Below are 15725 nucleotides of genomic sequence, written 5' to 3' on the forward strand. Positions count from 1 at the left end.
CAAATTGTCTCTGTACCATTGGCCTCGTTGGCGCAGTAGGCAGCGCGTCAGTCTCATAATCTGAAGGTCGTGAGTTCAACCCTCACACGGGGCATGTTCCTTTTTACATGAGGTTTTGAGCGACTTTGCAACAAGTCATTTACACATTGCAATCCATAGAGGGTGCAGTTGAAAAGGACTGGAAACTGTGGAGACACTAAAGAGGAATGACGGCACGTGCATTTCAGGTTCCCACTGTAGAAATTAAAGAGTAATTTAGCATTTCTGGTGAAAAGCAGAGCAGCTGCAATTTGGACTACTTGCAGGCCAAACCATGTGGTGCTTCTTTGCTATGTGCAGAAAATTGAGATTGACAGGAATGCAGACAGAGCCTCTGAACACCTATAGCTGCCATAACACTGACAGGTGATCAACTTTCTGAAATCTAACATTTCAGATTCAGGAAGATTAACTGTCATTCCAAAACTTCAAAGGAGTCTTTGAAGTGGTTTAAACCACAGATAAATTGTCCTGGCAGGGCATAAGGGTCCCTTAATAGTACGTTTTCGAAAAATGTAAATCGTAAAAAAGTCATTTACAAGCATTGGTGGTTCAGTGGTAGAATTCTCACCTGCCACGCGGGAGGCCCGGGTTCGATTCCCGGCTAATGCAACAGAGTATCTTTAGCCAATGATTTATATCTCAAGAGTTGGTGTATTGATCGCTATATCCATACCATCCTTGTAGTCTAAGGCACTCTGGTATTGGTTCTGTCGTTTGCAGTGGAGTCCACATGGGCTGTTAGCCCCACCCTGCTCCAATTGGATTAATATCATTGATTTATAATGCTCACTTTTAACTGGTTTACAAACACTGATATGTCAGCTCCTTATGACTCTTGTTCTGGATGATTCAAAGTTTTGACAGCAACATTGGTTTTGTCCTAATGGCTTGGGACATAACATTTGGACTCTTTGGACACAGTACTGGGCAGCAATGTTCTAGATTACACACATGTATCCCGAATTTTCCGACGTTGGATGCGTATGGTTATTATTTGAAGTAGTCCTTCATATTTCCTCTACTTTTCCTCTACTTTTAAATATCGATTTTTTTTCTCACAAATTGTCTCTGTACCATTGGCCTCGTTGGCGCAGTAGGCAGCGCGTCAGTCTCATAATCTGAAGGTAGTGAGTTCAACCCTCACACGGGGCATGTTCCTTTTTACATGAGGTTTTGAGCGACTTTGCAACAAGTCATTTACACATTGCAATCCATAGAGGGTGCAGTTGAAAAGGACTGGAAACTGTGGAGACACTAAAGAGGAATGACGGCACGTGCATTTCAGGTTCCCACTGTAGAAATTAAAGAGTAATTTAGCATTTCTGGTGAAAAGCAGAGCAGCTGCAATTTGGACTACTTGCAGGCCAAACCATGTGGTGCTTCTTTGCTATGTGCAGAAAATTGAGATTGACAGGAATGCAGACAGAGCCTCTGAACACCTATAGCTGCCATAACACTGACAGGTGATCAACTTTCTGAAATCTAACATTTCAGATTCAGGAAGATTAACTGTCATTCCAAAACTTCAAAGGAGTCTTTGAAGTGGTTTAAACCACAGATAAATTGTCCTGGCAGGGCATAAGGGTCCCTTAATAGTACGTTTTCGAAAAATGTAAATCGTAAAAAAGTCATTTACAAGCATTGGTGGTTCAGTGGTAGAATTCTCACCTGCCACGCGGGAGGCCCGGGTTCGATTCCCGGCTAATGCAACAGAGTATCTTTAGCCAATGATTTATATCTCAAGAGTTGGTGTATTGATCGCTATATCCATACCATCCTTGTAGTCTAAGGCACTCTGGTATTGGTTCTGTCGTTTGCAGTGGAGTCCACATGGGCTGTTAGCCCCACCCTGCTCCAATTGGATTAATATCATTGATTTATAATGCTCACTTTTAACTGGTTTACAAACACTGATATGTCAGCTCCTTATGACTCTTGTTCTGGATGATTCAAAGTTTTGACAGCAACATTGGTTTTGTCCTAATGGCTTGGGACATAACATTTGGACTCTTTGGACACAGTACTGGGCAGCAATGTTCTAGATTACACACATGTATCCCGAATTTTCCGACGTTGGATGCGTATGGTTATTATTTGAAGTAGTCCTTCATATTTCCTCTACTTTTCCTCTACTTTTAAATATCGATTTTTTTTCTCACAAATTGTCTCTGTACCATTGGCCTCGTTGGCGCAGTAGGCAGCGCGTCAGTCTCATAATCTGAAGGTAGTGAGTTCAACCCTCACACGGGGCATGTTCCTTTTTACATGAGGTTTTGAGCGACTTTGCAACAAGTCATTTACACATTGCAATCCATAGAGGGTGCAGTTGAAAAGGACTGGAAACTGTGGAGACACTAAAGAGGAATGACGGCACGTGCATTTCAGGTTCCCACTGTAGAAATTAAAGAGTAATTTAGCATTTCTGGTGAAAAGCAGAGCAGCTGCAATTTGGACTACTTGCAGGCCAAACCATGTGGTGCTTCTTTGCTATGTGCAGAAAATTGAGATTGACAGGAATGCAGACAGAGCCTCTGAACACCTATAGCTGCCATAACACTGACAGGTGATCAACTTTCTGAAATCTAACATTTCAGATTCAGGAAGATTAACTGTCATTCCAAAACTTCAAAGGAGTCTTTGAAGTGGTTTAAACCACAGATAAATTGTCCTGGCAGGGCATAAGGGTCCCTTAATAGTACGTTTTCGAAAAATGTAAATCGTAAAAAAGTCATTTACAAGCATTGGTGGTTCAGTGGTAGAATTCTCGCCTGCCACGCGGGAGGCCTGGGTTCGATTCCCGGCTAATGCAACAGAGTATCTTTAGCCAATGATTTATATCTCAAGAGTTGGTGTATTGATCGCTATGTCCATACCATCCTTGTAGTCTAAGGCACTCTGGTATTGGTTCTGTCGTTTGCAGTGGAGTCCACATGGGCTGTTAGCCCCACCCTGCTCCAATTGGATTAATATCATTGATTTATAATGCTCACTTTTAACTGGTTTACAAACACTGATATGTCAGCTCCTTATGACTCTTGTTCTGGATGATTCAAAGTTTTGACAGCAACATTGGTTTTGTCCTAATGGCTTGGGACATAACATTTGGACTCTTTGGACACAGTACTGGACAGCAATGTTCTAGATTACACACATGTATCCCGAATTTTCCGACGTTGGATGCGTATGGTTATTATTTGAAGTAGTCCTTCATATTTCCTCTACTTTTCCTCTACTTTTAAATATCGATTTTTTTTCTCACAAATTGTCTCTGTACCATTGGCTTCGTTTGCGCAGTAGGCAGCGCGTCAGTCTCATAATCTGAAGGTCGTGAGTTCAACCCTCACACGGGGCATGTTCCTTTTTACATGAGGTTTTGAGCGACTTTGCAACAAGTCATTTACACATTGCAATCCATAGAGGGTGCAGTTGAAAAGGACTGGAAACTGTGGAGACACTAAAGAGGAATGACGGCACGTGCATTTCAGGTTCCCACTGTAGAAATTAAAGAGTAATTTAGCATTTCTGGTGAAAAGCAGAGCAGCTGCAATTTGGACTACTTGCAGGCCAAACCATGTGGTGCTTCTTTGCTATGTGCAGAAAATTGAGATTGACAGGAATGCAGACAGAGCCTCTGAACACCTATAGCTGCCATAACACTGACAGGTGATCAACTTTCTGAAATCTAACATTTCAGATTCAGGAAGATTAACTGTCATTCCAAAACTTCAAAGGAGTCTTTGAAGTGGTTTAAACCACAGATAAATTGTCCTGGCAGGGCATAAGGGTCCCTTAATAGTACGTTTTCGAAAAATGTAAATGGTAAAAAAGTCATTTACAAGCATTGGTGGTTCAGTGGTAGAATTCTCGCCTGCCACGCGGGAGGCCCGGGTTCGATTCCCGGCTAATGCAACAGAGTATCTTTAGCCAATGATTTATATCTCAAGAGTTGGTGTATTGATCGCTATGTCCATACCATCCTTGTAGTCTAAGGCACTCTGGTATTGGTTCTGTCGTTTGCAGTGGAGTCCACATGGGCTGTTAGCCCCACCCTGCTCCAATTGGATTAATATCATTGATTTATAATGCTCACTTTTAACTGGTTTACAAACACTGATATGTCAGCTCCTTATGACTTGTTCTGGATGATTCAAAGTTTTGACAGCAACATTGGTTTTGTCCTAATGGCTTGGGACATAACATTTGGACTCTTTGGACACAGTACTGGACAGCAATGTTCTAGATTACACACATGTATCCCGAATTTTCCGACGTTGGATGCGTATGGTTATTATTTGAAGTAATCCTTCATATTTCCTTTACTTTTCCTCTACTTTTAAATATCGATTTTTTTTCTCACAAATTGTCTTTGTACCATTGGCCTCGTTGGCGCAGTAGGCAGCGCGTCAGTCTCATAATCTGAAGGTCGTGAGTTCAACCCTCACACGGGGCATGTTCCTTTTTACATGAGGTTTTGAGCGACTTTGAAACAAGTCATTTACACATTGCAATCCATAGAGGGTGCAGTTGAAAAGGACTGGAAACTGTGGAGACACTAAAGAGGAATGACGGCACGTGCATTTCAGGTTCCCACTGTAGAAATTAAAGAGTAATTTAGCATTTCTGGTGAAAAGCAGAGCAGCTGCAATTTTGACTACTTGCAGGCCAAACCATGTGGTGCTTCTTTGCTATGTGCAGAAAATTGAGATTGACAGGAATGCAGACAGAGCCTCTGAACACCTATAGCTGCCATAACACTGACAGGTGATCAACTTTCTGAAATCTAACATTTCAGATTCAGGAAGATTAACTGTCATTCCAAAACTTCAAAGGAGTCTTTGAAGTGGTTTAAACCACAGATAAATTGTCCTGGCAGGGCATAAGGGTCCCTTAATAGTACGTTTTCGAAAAATGTAAATGGTAAAAAAGTCATTTACAAGCATTGGTGGTTCAGTGGTAGAATTCTCGCCTGCCACGCGGGAGGCCCGGGTTCGATTCCCGGCTAATGCAACAGAGTATCTTTAGCCAATGTTTTATATCTCAAGAGTTGGTGTATTGATCGCTATGTCCATACCATCCTTGTAGTCTAAGGCACTCTGGTATTGGTTCTGTCGTTTGCAGTGGAGTCCACATGGGCTGTTAGCCCCACCCTGCTCCAATTGGATTAATATCATTGATTTATAATGCTCACTTTTAACTGGTTTACAAACACTGATATGTCAGCTCCTTATGACTCTTGTTCTGGATGATTCAAAGTTTTGACAGCAACATATAGTTGTGTCCTAATGGCTTGGGACATAATATTTGGACTCTTTGTACACAGTACTGGACAGCAATGTTCTAGATTACACACATGTATCCCGAATTTTCCGACGTTGGATGCGTATGGTTATTATTTGAAGTAGTCCTTCATATTTCCTCTACTTTTCCTCTACTTTTAAATATCGATTTTTTTTCTCACAAATTGTCTCTGTACCATTGGCCTCGTTGGCGCAGTAGGCAGCGCGTCAGTCTCATAATCTGAATGTGGTGAGTTCAACCCTCACACGGGGCATGTTCCTTTTTACATGAGGTTTTGAGCGACTTTGAAACAAGTCATTTACACATTGCAATCCATAGAGGGTGCAGTTGAAAAGGACTGGAAACTGTGGAGACACTAAAGAGGAATGACGGCACGTGCATTTCAGGTTCCCACTGTAGAAATTAAAGAGTAATTTAGCATTTCTGGTGAAAAGCAGAGCAGCTGCAATTTGGACTACTTGCAGGCCAAACCATGTGGTGCTTCTTTGCTATGTGCAGAAAATTGAGATTGACAGGAATGCAGACAGAGCCTCTGAACACCTATAGCTGCCATAACACTGACAGGTGATCAACTTTCTGAAATCTAACATTTCAGATTCAGGAAGATTAACTGTCATTCCAAAACTTCAAAGGAGTCTTTGAAGTGGTTTAAACCACAGATAAATTGTCCTGGCAGGGCATAAGGGTCCCTTAATAGTACGTTTTCGAAAAATGTAAATCGTAAAAAAGTCATTTACAAGCATTGGTGGTTCAGTGGTAGAATTCTCGCCTGCCACGCGGGAGGCCCGGGTTCGATTCCCGGCTAATGCAACAGAGTATCTTTAGCCAATGATTTATATCTCAAGAGTTGGTGTATTGATCGCTATGTCCATACCATCCTTGTAGTCTAAGGCACTCTGGTATTGGTTCTGTCGTTTGCAGTGGAGTCCACATGGGCTGTTAGCCCCACCCTGCTCCAATTGGATTAATATCATTGATTTATAATGCTCACTTTTAACTGGTTTACAAACACTGATATGTCAGCTCCTTATGACTCTTGTTCTGGATGATTCAAAGTTTTGACAGCAATATTGGTTTTGTCCTAATGGCTTGGGACATAACATTTGGACTCTTTGGACACAGTACTGGACAGCAATGTTCTAGATTACACACATGTATCCCGAATTTTCCGACGTTGGATGCGTATGGTTATTATTTGAAGTAATCCTTCATATTTCCTTTACTTTTCCTCTACTTTTAAATATCGATTTTTTTTCTCACAAATTGTCTTTGTACCATTGGCCTCGTTGGCGCAGTAGGCAGCGCGTCAGTCTCATAATCTGAAGGTCGTGAGTTCAACCCTCACACGGGGCATGTTCCTTTTTACATGAGGTTTTGAGCGACTTTGAAACAAGTCATTTACACATTGCAATCCATAGAGGGTGCAGTTGAAAAGGACTGGAAACTGTGGAGACACTAAAGAGGAATGACGGCACGTGCATTTCAGGTTCCCACTGTAGAAATTAAAGAGTAATTTAGCATTTCTGGTGAAAAGCAGAGCAGCTGCAATTTTGACTACTTGCAGGCCAAACCATGTGGTGCTTCTTTGCTATGTGCAGAAAATTGAGATTGACAGGAATGCAGACAGAGCCTCTGAACACCTATAGCTGCCATAACACTGACAGGTGATCAACTTTCTGAAATCTAACATTTCAGATTCAGGAAGATTAACTGTCATTCCAAAACTTCAAAGGAGTCTTTGAAGTGGTTTAAACCACAGATAAATTGTCCTGGCAGGGCATAAGGGTCCCTTAATAGTACGTTTTCGAAAAATGTAAATGGTAAAAAAGTCATTTACAAGCATTGGTGGTTCAGTGGTAGAATTCTCGCCTGCCACGCGGGAGGCCCGGGTTCGATTCCCGGCTAATGCAACAGAGTATCTTTAGCCAATGTTTTATATCTCAAGAGTTGGTGTATTGATCGCTATGTCCATACCATCCTTGTAGTCTAAGGCACTCTGGTATTGGTTCTGTCGTTTGCAGTGGAGTCCACATGGGCTGTTAGCCCCACCCTGCTCCAATTGGATTAATATCATTGATTTATAATGCTCACTTTTAACTGGTTTACAAACACTGATATGTCAGCTCCTTATGACTCTTGTTCTGGATGATTCAAAGTTTTGACAGCAACATATAGTTGTGTCCTAATGGCTTGGGACATAATATTTGGACTCTTTGTACACAGTACTGGACAGCAATGTTCTAGATTACACACATGTATCCCGAATTTTCCGACGTTGGATGCGTATGGTTATTATTTGAAGTAGTCCTTCATATTTCCTCTACTTTTCCTCTACTTTTAAATATCGATTTTTTTTCTCACAAATTGTCGCTGTACCATTGGCCTCGTTGGCGCAGTAGGCAGCGCGTCAGTCTCATAATCTGAATGTGGTGAGTTCAACCCTCACACGGGGCATGTTCCTTTTTACATGAGGTTTTGAGCGACTTTGAAACAAGTCATTTACACATTGCAATCCATAGAGGGTGCAGTTGAAAAGGACTGGAAACTGTGGAGACACTAAAGAGGAATGACGGCACGTGCATTTCAGGTTCCCACTGTAGAAATTAAAGAGTAATTTAGCATTTCTGGTGAAAAGCAGAGCAGCTGCAATTTGGACTACTTGCAGGCCAAACCATGTGGTGCTTCTTTGCTATGTGCAGAAAATTGAGATTGACAGGAATGCAGACAGAGCCTCTGAACACCTATAGCTGCCATAACACTGACAGGTGATCAACTTTCTGAAATCTAACATTTCAGATTCAGGAAGATTAACTGTCATTCCAAAACTTCAAAGGAGTCTTTGAAGTGGTTTAAACCACAGATAAATTGTCCTGGCAGGGCATAAGGGTCCCTTAATAGTACGTTTTCGAAAAATGTAAATCGTAAAAAAGTCATTTACAAGCATTGGTGGTTCAGTGGTAGAATTCTCGCCTGCCACGCGGGAGGCCCGGGTTCGATTCCCGGCTAATGCAACAGAGTATCTTTAGCCAATGATTTATATCTCAAGAGTTGGTGTATTGATCGCTATGTCCATACCATCCTTGTAGTCTAAGGCACTCTGGTATTGGTTCTGTCGTTTGCAGTGGAGTCCACATGGGCTGTTAGCCCCACCCTGCTCCAATTGGATTAATATCATTGATTTATAATGCTCACTTTTAACTGGTTTACAAACACTGATATGTCAGCTCCTTATGACTCTTGTTCTGGATGATTCAAAGTTTTGACAGCAATATTGGTTTTGTCCTAATGGCTTGGGACATAACATTTGGACTCTTTGGACACAGTACTGGGCAGCAATGTTCTAGATTACACACATGTATCCCGAATTTTCCGACGTTGGATGCGTATGGTTATTATTTGAAGTAGTCCTTCATATTTCCTCTACTTTTCCTCTACTTTTAAATATCGATTTTTTTTCTCACAAATTGTCTCTGTACCATTGGCCTCGTTGGCGCAGTAGGCAGCGCGTCAGTCTCATAATCTGAAGGTCGTGAGTTCAACCCTCACACGGGGCATGTTCCTTTTTACATGAGGTTTTGAGCGACTTTGCAACAAGTCATTTACACATTGCAATCCATAGAGGGTGCAGTTGAAAAGGACTGGAAACTGTGGAGACACTAAAGAGGAATGACGGCACGTGCATTTCAGGTTCCCACTGTAGAAATTAAAGAGTAATTTAGCATTTCTGGTGAAAAGCAGAGCAGCTGCAATTTGGACTACTTGCAGGCCAAACCATGTGGTGCTTCTTTGCTATGTGCAGAAAATTGAGATTGACAGGAATGCAGACAGAGCCTCTGAACACCTATAGCTGCCATAACACTGACAGGTGATCAACTTTCTGAAATCTAACATTTCAGATTCAGGAAGATTAACTGTCATTCCAAAACTTCAAAGGAGTCTTTGAAGTGGTTTAAACCACAGATAAATTGTCCTGGCAGGGCATAAGGGTCCCTTAATAGTACGTTTTCGAAAAATGTAAATCGTAAAAAAGTCATTTACAAGCATTGGTGGTTCAGTGGTAGAATTCTCGCCTGCCACGCGGGAGGCCTGGGTTCGATTCCCGGCTAATGCAACAGAGTATCTTTAGCCAATGATTTATATCTCAAGAGTTGGTGTATTGATCGCTATGTCCATACCATCCTTGTAGTCTAAGGCACTCTGGTATTGGTTCTGTCGTTTGCAGTGGAGTCCACATGGGCTGTTAGCCCCACCCTGCTCCAATTGGATTAATATCATTGATTTATAATGCTCACTTTTAACTGGTTTACAAACACTGATATGTCAGCTCCTTATGACTCTTGTTCTGGATGATTCAAAGTTTTGACAGCAACATTGGTTTTGTCCTAATGGCTTGGGACATAACATTTGGACTCTTTGGACACAGTACTGGACAGCAATGTTCTAGATTACACACATGTATCCCGAATTTTCCGACGTTGGATGCGTATGGTTATTATTTGAAGTAGTCCTTCATATTTCCTCTACTTTTCCTCTACTTTTAAAGATTTTTTTTCTCACAAATTGTCTCTGTACCATTGGCCTCGTTGGCGCAGTAGGCAGCGCGTCAGTCTCATAATCTGAAGGTCGTGAGTTCAACCCTCACACGGGGCATGTTCCTTTTTACATGAGGTTTTGAGCGACTTTGCAACAAGTCATTTACACATTGCAATCCATAGAGGGTGCAGTTGAAAAGGACTGGAAACTGTGGAGACACTAAAGAGGAATGACGGCACGTGCATTTCAGGTTCCCACTGTAGAAATTAAAGAGTAATTTAGCATTTCTGGTGAAAAGCAGAGCAGCTGCAATTTGGACTACTTGCAGGCCAAACCATGTGGTGCTTCTTTGCTATGTGCAGAAAATTGAGATTGACAGGAATGCAGACAGAGCCTCTGAACACCTATAGCTGCCATAACACTGACAGGTGATCAACTTTCTGAAATCTAACATTTCAGATTCAGGAAGATTAACTGTCATTCCAAAACTTCAAAGGAGTCTTTGAAGTGGTTTAAACCACAGATAAATTGTCCTGGCAGGGCATAAGGGTCCCTTAATAGTACGTTTTCGAAAAATGTAAATCGTAAAAAAGTCATTTACAAGCATTGGTGGTTCAGTGGTAGAATTCTCACCTGCCACGCGGGAGGCCCGGGTTCGATTCCCGGCTAATGCAACAGAGTATCTTTAGCCAATGATTTATATCTCAAGAGTTGGTGTATTGATCGCTATGTCCATACCATCCTTGTAGTCTAAGGCACTCTGGTATTGGTTCTGTCGTTTGCAGTGGAGTCCACATGGGCTGTTAGCCCCACCCTGCTCCAATTGGATTAATATCATTGATTTATAATGCTCACTTTTAACTGGTTTACAAACACTGATATGTCAGCTCCTTATGACTCTTGTTCTGGATGATTCAAAGTTTTGACAGCAACATTGGTTTTGTCCTAATGGCTTGGGACATAACATTTGGACTCTTTGGACACAGTACTGGGCAGCAATGTTCTAGATTACACACATGTATCCCGAATTTTCCGACGTTGGATGCGTATGGTTATTATTTGAAGTAGTCCTTCATATTTCCTCTACTTTTCCTCTACTTTTAAATATCGATTTTTTTTCTCACAAATTGTCTCTGTACCATTGGCCTCGTTGGCGCAGTAGGCAGCGCGTCAGTCTCATAATCTGAAGGTCGTGAGTTCAACCCTCACACGGGGCATGTTCCTTTTTACATGAGGTTTTGAGCGACTTTGCAACAAGTCATTTACACATTGCAATCCATAGAGGGTGCAGTTGAAAAGGACTGGAAACTGTGGAGACACTAAAGAGGAATGACGGCACGTGCATTTCAGGTTCCCACTGTAGAAATTAAAGAGTAATTTAGCATTTCTGGTGAAAAGCAGAGCAGCTGCAATTTGGACTACTTGCAGGCCAAACCATGTGGTGCTTCTTTGCTATGTGCAGAAAATTGAGATTGACAGGAATGCAGACAGAGCCTCTGAACACCTATAGCTGCCATAACACTGACAGGTGATCAACTTTCTGAAATCTAACATTTCAGATTCAGGAAGATTAACTGTCATTCCAAAACTTCAAAGGAGTCTTTGAAGTGGTTTAAACCACAGATAAATTGTCCTGGCAGGGCATAAGGGTCCCTTAATAGTACGTTTTCGAAAAATGTAAATCGTAAAAAAGTCATTTACAAGCATTGGTGGTTCAGTGGTAGAATTCTCGCCTGCCACGCGGGAGGCCTGGGTTCGATTCCCGGCTAATGCAACAGAGTATCTTTAGCCAATGATTTATATCTCAAGAGTTGGTGTATTGATCGCTATGTCCATACCATCCTTGTAGTCTAAGGCACTCTGGTATTGGTTCTGTCGTTTGCAGTGGAGTCCACATGGGCTGTTAGCCCCACCCTGCTCCAATTGGATTAATATCATTGATTTATAATGCTCACTTTTAACTGGTTTACAAACACTGATATGTCAGCTCCTTATGACTCTTGTTCTGGATGATTCAAAGTTTTGACAGCAACATTGGTTTTGTCCTAATGGCTTGGGACATAACATTTGGACTCTTTGGACACAGTACTGGACAGCAATGTTCTAGATTACACACATGTATCCCGAATTTTCCGACGTTGGATGCGTATGGTTATTATTTGAAGTAGTCCTTCATATTTCCTCTACTTTTCCTCTACTTTTAAAGATTTTTTTTCTCACAAATTGTCTCTGTACCATTGGCCTCGTTGGCGCAGTAGGCAGCGCGTCAGTCTCATAATCTGAAGGTCGTGAGTTCAACCCTCACACGGGGCATGTTCCTTTTTACATGAGGTTTTGAGCGACTTTGCAACAAGTCATTTACACATTGCAATCCATAGAGGGTGCAGTTGAAAAGGACTGGAAACTGTGGAGACACTAAAGAGGAATGACGGCACGTGCATTTCAGGTTCCCACTGTAGAAATTAAAGAGTAATTTAGCATTTCTGGTGAAAAGCAGAGCAGCTGCAATTTGGACTACTTGCAGGCCAAACCATGTGGTGCTTCTTTGCTATGTGCAGAAAATTGAGATTGACAGGAATGCAGACAGAGCCTCTGAACACCTATAGCTGCCATAACACTGACAGGTGATCAACTTTCTGAAATCTAACATTTCAGATTCAGGAAGATTAACTGTCATTCCAAAACTTCAAAGGAGTCTTTGAAGTGGTTTAAACCACAGATAAATTGTCCTGGCAGGGCATAAGGGTCCCTTAATAGTACGTTTTCGAAAAATGTAAATCGTAAAAAAGTCATTTACAAGCATTGGTGGTTCAGTGGTAGAATTCTCACCTGCCACGCGGGAGGCCCGGGTTCGATTCCCGGCTAATGCAACAGAGTATCTTTAGCCAATGATTTATATCTCAAGAGTTGGTGTATTGATCGCTATGTCCATACCATCCTTGTAGTCTAAGGCACTCTGGTATTGGTTCTGTCGTTTGCAGTGGAGTCCACATGGGCTGTTAGCCCCACCCTGCTCCAATTGGATTAATATCATTGATTTATAATGCTCACTTTTAACTGGTTTACAAACACTGATATGTCAGCTCCTTATGACTCTTGTTCTGGATGATTCAAAGTTTTGACAGCAACATTGGTTTTGTCCTAATGGCTTGGGACATAACATTTGGACTCTTTGGACACAGTACTGGGCAGCAATGTTCTAGATTACACACATGTATCCCGAATTTTCCGACGTTGGATGCGTATGGTTATTATTTGAAGTAGTCCTTCATATTTCCTCTACTTTTCCTCTACTTTTAAATATCGATTTTTTTTCTCACAAATTGTCTCTGTACCATTGGCCTCGTTGGCGCAGTAGGCAGCGCGTCAGTCTCATAATCTGAAGGTCGTGAGTTCAACCCTCACACGGGGCATGTTCCTTTTTACATGAGGTTTTGAGCGACTTTGCAACAAGTCATTTACACATTGCAATCCATAGAGGGTGCAGTTGAAAAGGACTGGAAACTGTGGAGACACTAAAGAGGAATGACGGCACGTGCATTTCAGGTTCCCACTGTAGAAATTAAAGAGTAATTTAGCATTTCTGGTGAAAAGCAGAGCAGCTGCAATTTGGACTACTTGCAGGCCAAACCATGTGGTGCTTCTTTGCTATGTGCAGAAAATTGAGATTGACAGGAATGCAGACAGAGCCTCTGAACACCTATAGCTGCCATAACACTGACAGGTGATCAACTTTCTGAAATCTAACATTTCAGATTCAGGAAGATTAACTGTCATTCCAAAACTTCAAAGGAGTCTTTGAAGTGGTTTAAACCACAGATAAATTGTCCTGGCAGGGCATAAGGGTCCCTTAATAGTACGTTTTCGAAAAATGTAAATCGTAAAAAAGTCATTTACAAGCATTGGTGGTTCAGTGGTAGAATTCTCGCCTGCCACGCGGGAGGCCTGGGTTCGATTCCCGGCTAATGCAACAGAGTATCTTTAGCCAATGATTTATATCTCAAGAGTTGGTGTATTGATCGCTATGTCCATACCATCCTTGTAGTCTAAGGCACTCTGGTATTGGTTCTGTCGTTTGCAGTGGAGTCCACATGGGCTGTTAGCCCCACCCTGCTCCAATTGGATTAATATCATTGATTTATAATGCTCACTTTTAACTGGTTTACAAACACTGATATGTCAGCTCCTTATGACTCTTGTTCTGGATGATTCAAAGTTTTGACAGCAACATTGGTTTTGTCCTAATGGCTTGGGACATAACATTTGGACTCTTTGGACACAGTACTGGACAGCAATGTTCTAGATTACACACATGTATCCCGAATTTTCCGACGTTGGATGCGTATGGTTATTATTTGAAGTAGTCCTTCATATTTCCTCTACTTTTCCTCTACTTTTAAAGATTTTTTTTCTCACAAATTGTCTCTGTACCATTGGCCTCGTTGGCGCAGTAGGCAGCGCGTCAGTCTCATAATCTGAAGGTCGTGAGTTCAACCCTCACACGGGGCATGTTCCTTTTTACATGAGGTTTTGAGCGACTTTGCAACAAGTCATTTACACATTGCAATCCATAGAGGGTGCAGTTGAAAAGGACTGGAAACTGTGGAGACACTAAAGAGGAATGACGGCACGTGCATTTCAGGTTCCCACTGTAGAAATTAAAGAGTAATTTAGCATTTCTGGTGAAAAGCAGAGCAGCTGCAATTTGGACTATTTGCAGGCCAAACCATGTGGTGCTTCTTTGCTATGTGCAGAAAATTGAGATTGACAGGAATGCAGACAGAGCCTCTGAACACCTATAGCTGCCATAACACTGACAGGTGATCAACTTTCTGAAATCTAACATTTCAGATTCAGGAAGATTAACTGTCATTCCAAAACTTCAAAGGAGTCTTTGAAGTGGTTTAAACCACAGATAAATTGTCCTGGCAGGGCATAAGGGTCCCTTAATAGTACGTTTTCGAAAAATGTAAATGGTAAAAAAGTCATTTACAAGCATTGGTGGTTCAGTGGTAGAATTCTCGCCTGCCACGCGGGAGGCCCGGGTTCGATTCCCGGCTAATGCAACAGAGTATCTTTAGCCAATGATTTATATCTCAAGAGTTGGTGTATTGATCGCTATGTCCTTGTAGTCTAAGGCACTCTGGTATTGGTTCTGTCGTTTGCAGTGGAGTCCACATGGGCTGTTAGCCCCACCCTGCTCCAATTGGATTAATATCATTGATTTATAATGCTCACTTTTAACTGGTTTACAAACACTGATATGTCAGCTCCTTATGACTCTTGTTCTGGATGATTCAAAGTTTTGACAGCAACATATAGTTGTGTCCTAATGGCTTGGGACATAATATTTGGACTCTTTGTACACAGTACTGGACAGCAATGTTCTAGATTACACACATGTATCCCGAATTTTCCGACGTTGGATGCGTATGGTTATTATTTGAAGTAGTCCTTCATATTTCCTCTACTTTTCCTCTACTTTTAAATATCGATTTTTTTTCTCACAAATTGTCGCTGTACCATTGGCCTCGTTGGCGCAGTAGGCAGCGCGTCAGTCTCATAATCTGAATGTGGTGAGTTCAACCCTCACACGGGGCATGTTCCTTTTTACATGAGGTTTTGAGCGACTTTGCAACAAGTCATTTACACATTGCAATCCATAGAGGGTGCAGTTGAAAAGGACTGGAAACTGTGGAGACACTAAAGAGGAATGACGGCACGTGCATTTCAGGTTCCCACTGTAGAAATTAAAGAGTAATTTAGCATTTCTGGTGAAAAGCAGAGCAGCTGCAATTTGGACAACTTGCAGGCCAAACCATGTGGTGCTTCTTTGCTATGTGCAGAAAATT

At 41.8% G+C, this 15725-nt stretch overlaps 1 protein-coding gene and 29 non-coding genes across 30 annotated transcripts in view; all 30 read left to right on the forward strand.

The window, feature by feature from the left end:
* Window positions 1-15725, forward strand: part of snap91a (synaptosome associated protein 91a) — an 88505-nt gene that overhangs the window by 36583 nt on the left and 36197 nt on the right. The window lies entirely within an intron of this gene.
* trnam-cau (transfer RNA methionine (anticodon CAU)) lies at window positions 22-94 on the forward strand. The gene has a single exon. It is a non-coding gene; the product is annotated as a tRNA-Met (tRNA).
* Window positions 581-651, forward strand: trnag-gcc (transfer RNA glycine (anticodon GCC)). The gene has a single exon. It is a non-coding gene; the product is annotated as a tRNA-Gly (tRNA).
* trnam-cau (transfer RNA methionine (anticodon CAU)) lies at window positions 1122-1194 on the forward strand. Its single transcript has one exon. It is a non-coding gene; the product is annotated as a tRNA-Met (tRNA).
* On the forward strand, window positions 1681-1751 carry trnag-gcc (transfer RNA glycine (anticodon GCC)). The gene has a single exon. It is a non-coding gene; the product is annotated as a tRNA-Gly (tRNA).
* Window positions 2222-2294, forward strand: trnam-cau (transfer RNA methionine (anticodon CAU)). The gene has a single exon. It is a non-coding gene; the product is annotated as a tRNA-Met (tRNA).
* Window positions 2781-2851, forward strand: trnag-gcc (transfer RNA glycine (anticodon GCC)). Its single transcript has one exon. It is a non-coding gene; the product is annotated as a tRNA-Gly (tRNA).
* Window positions 3322-3394, forward strand: trnam-cau (transfer RNA methionine (anticodon CAU)). Its single transcript has one exon. It is a non-coding gene; the product is annotated as a tRNA-Met (tRNA).
* trnag-gcc (transfer RNA glycine (anticodon GCC)) lies at window positions 3881-3951 on the forward strand. The gene has a single exon. It is a non-coding gene; the product is annotated as a tRNA-Gly (tRNA).
* trnam-cau (transfer RNA methionine (anticodon CAU)) lies at window positions 4420-4492 on the forward strand. Its single transcript has one exon. It is a non-coding gene; the product is annotated as a tRNA-Met (tRNA).
* trnag-gcc (transfer RNA glycine (anticodon GCC)) lies at window positions 4979-5049 on the forward strand. The gene has a single exon. It is a non-coding gene; the product is annotated as a tRNA-Gly (tRNA).
* trnam-cau (transfer RNA methionine (anticodon CAU)) lies at window positions 5521-5593 on the forward strand. The gene has a single exon. It is a non-coding gene; the product is annotated as a tRNA-Met (tRNA).
* trnag-gcc (transfer RNA glycine (anticodon GCC)) lies at window positions 6080-6150 on the forward strand. Its single transcript has one exon. It is a non-coding gene; the product is annotated as a tRNA-Gly (tRNA).
* Window positions 6621-6693, forward strand: trnam-cau (transfer RNA methionine (anticodon CAU)). Its single transcript has one exon. It is a non-coding gene; the product is annotated as a tRNA-Met (tRNA).
* On the forward strand, window positions 7180-7250 carry trnag-gcc (transfer RNA glycine (anticodon GCC)). Its single transcript has one exon. It is a non-coding gene; the product is annotated as a tRNA-Gly (tRNA).
* trnam-cau (transfer RNA methionine (anticodon CAU)) lies at window positions 7722-7794 on the forward strand. The gene has a single exon. It is a non-coding gene; the product is annotated as a tRNA-Met (tRNA).
* trnag-gcc (transfer RNA glycine (anticodon GCC)) lies at window positions 8281-8351 on the forward strand. Its single transcript has one exon. It is a non-coding gene; the product is annotated as a tRNA-Gly (tRNA).
* Window positions 8822-8894, forward strand: trnam-cau (transfer RNA methionine (anticodon CAU)). Its single transcript has one exon. It is a non-coding gene; the product is annotated as a tRNA-Met (tRNA).
* Window positions 9381-9451, forward strand: trnag-gcc (transfer RNA glycine (anticodon GCC)). Its single transcript has one exon. It is a non-coding gene; the product is annotated as a tRNA-Gly (tRNA).
* trnam-cau (transfer RNA methionine (anticodon CAU)) lies at window positions 9918-9990 on the forward strand. Its single transcript has one exon. It is a non-coding gene; the product is annotated as a tRNA-Met (tRNA).
* On the forward strand, window positions 10477-10547 carry trnag-gcc (transfer RNA glycine (anticodon GCC)). Its single transcript has one exon. It is a non-coding gene; the product is annotated as a tRNA-Gly (tRNA).
* trnam-cau (transfer RNA methionine (anticodon CAU)) lies at window positions 11018-11090 on the forward strand. The gene has a single exon. It is a non-coding gene; the product is annotated as a tRNA-Met (tRNA).
* On the forward strand, window positions 11577-11647 carry trnag-gcc (transfer RNA glycine (anticodon GCC)). Its single transcript has one exon. It is a non-coding gene; the product is annotated as a tRNA-Gly (tRNA).
* On the forward strand, window positions 12114-12186 carry trnam-cau (transfer RNA methionine (anticodon CAU)). Its single transcript has one exon. It is a non-coding gene; the product is annotated as a tRNA-Met (tRNA).
* trnag-gcc (transfer RNA glycine (anticodon GCC)) lies at window positions 12673-12743 on the forward strand. The gene has a single exon. It is a non-coding gene; the product is annotated as a tRNA-Gly (tRNA).
* trnam-cau (transfer RNA methionine (anticodon CAU)) lies at window positions 13214-13286 on the forward strand. The gene has a single exon. It is a non-coding gene; the product is annotated as a tRNA-Met (tRNA).
* trnag-gcc (transfer RNA glycine (anticodon GCC)) lies at window positions 13773-13843 on the forward strand. The gene has a single exon. It is a non-coding gene; the product is annotated as a tRNA-Gly (tRNA).
* trnam-cau (transfer RNA methionine (anticodon CAU)) lies at window positions 14310-14382 on the forward strand. The gene has a single exon. It is a non-coding gene; the product is annotated as a tRNA-Met (tRNA).
* trnag-gcc (transfer RNA glycine (anticodon GCC)) lies at window positions 14869-14939 on the forward strand. The gene has a single exon. It is a non-coding gene; the product is annotated as a tRNA-Gly (tRNA).
* Window positions 15402-15474, forward strand: trnam-cau (transfer RNA methionine (anticodon CAU)). The gene has a single exon. It is a non-coding gene; the product is annotated as a tRNA-Met (tRNA).

The sequence above is a fragment of the Pleuronectes platessa genome, chromosome 10 (genome assembly GCF_947347685.1).
Source record: "Pleuronectes platessa chromosome 10, fPlePla1.1, whole genome shotgun sequence".
Taxonomy (NCBI): Eukaryota; Metazoa; Chordata; class Actinopteri; order Pleuronectiformes; family Pleuronectidae; genus Pleuronectes; species Pleuronectes platessa.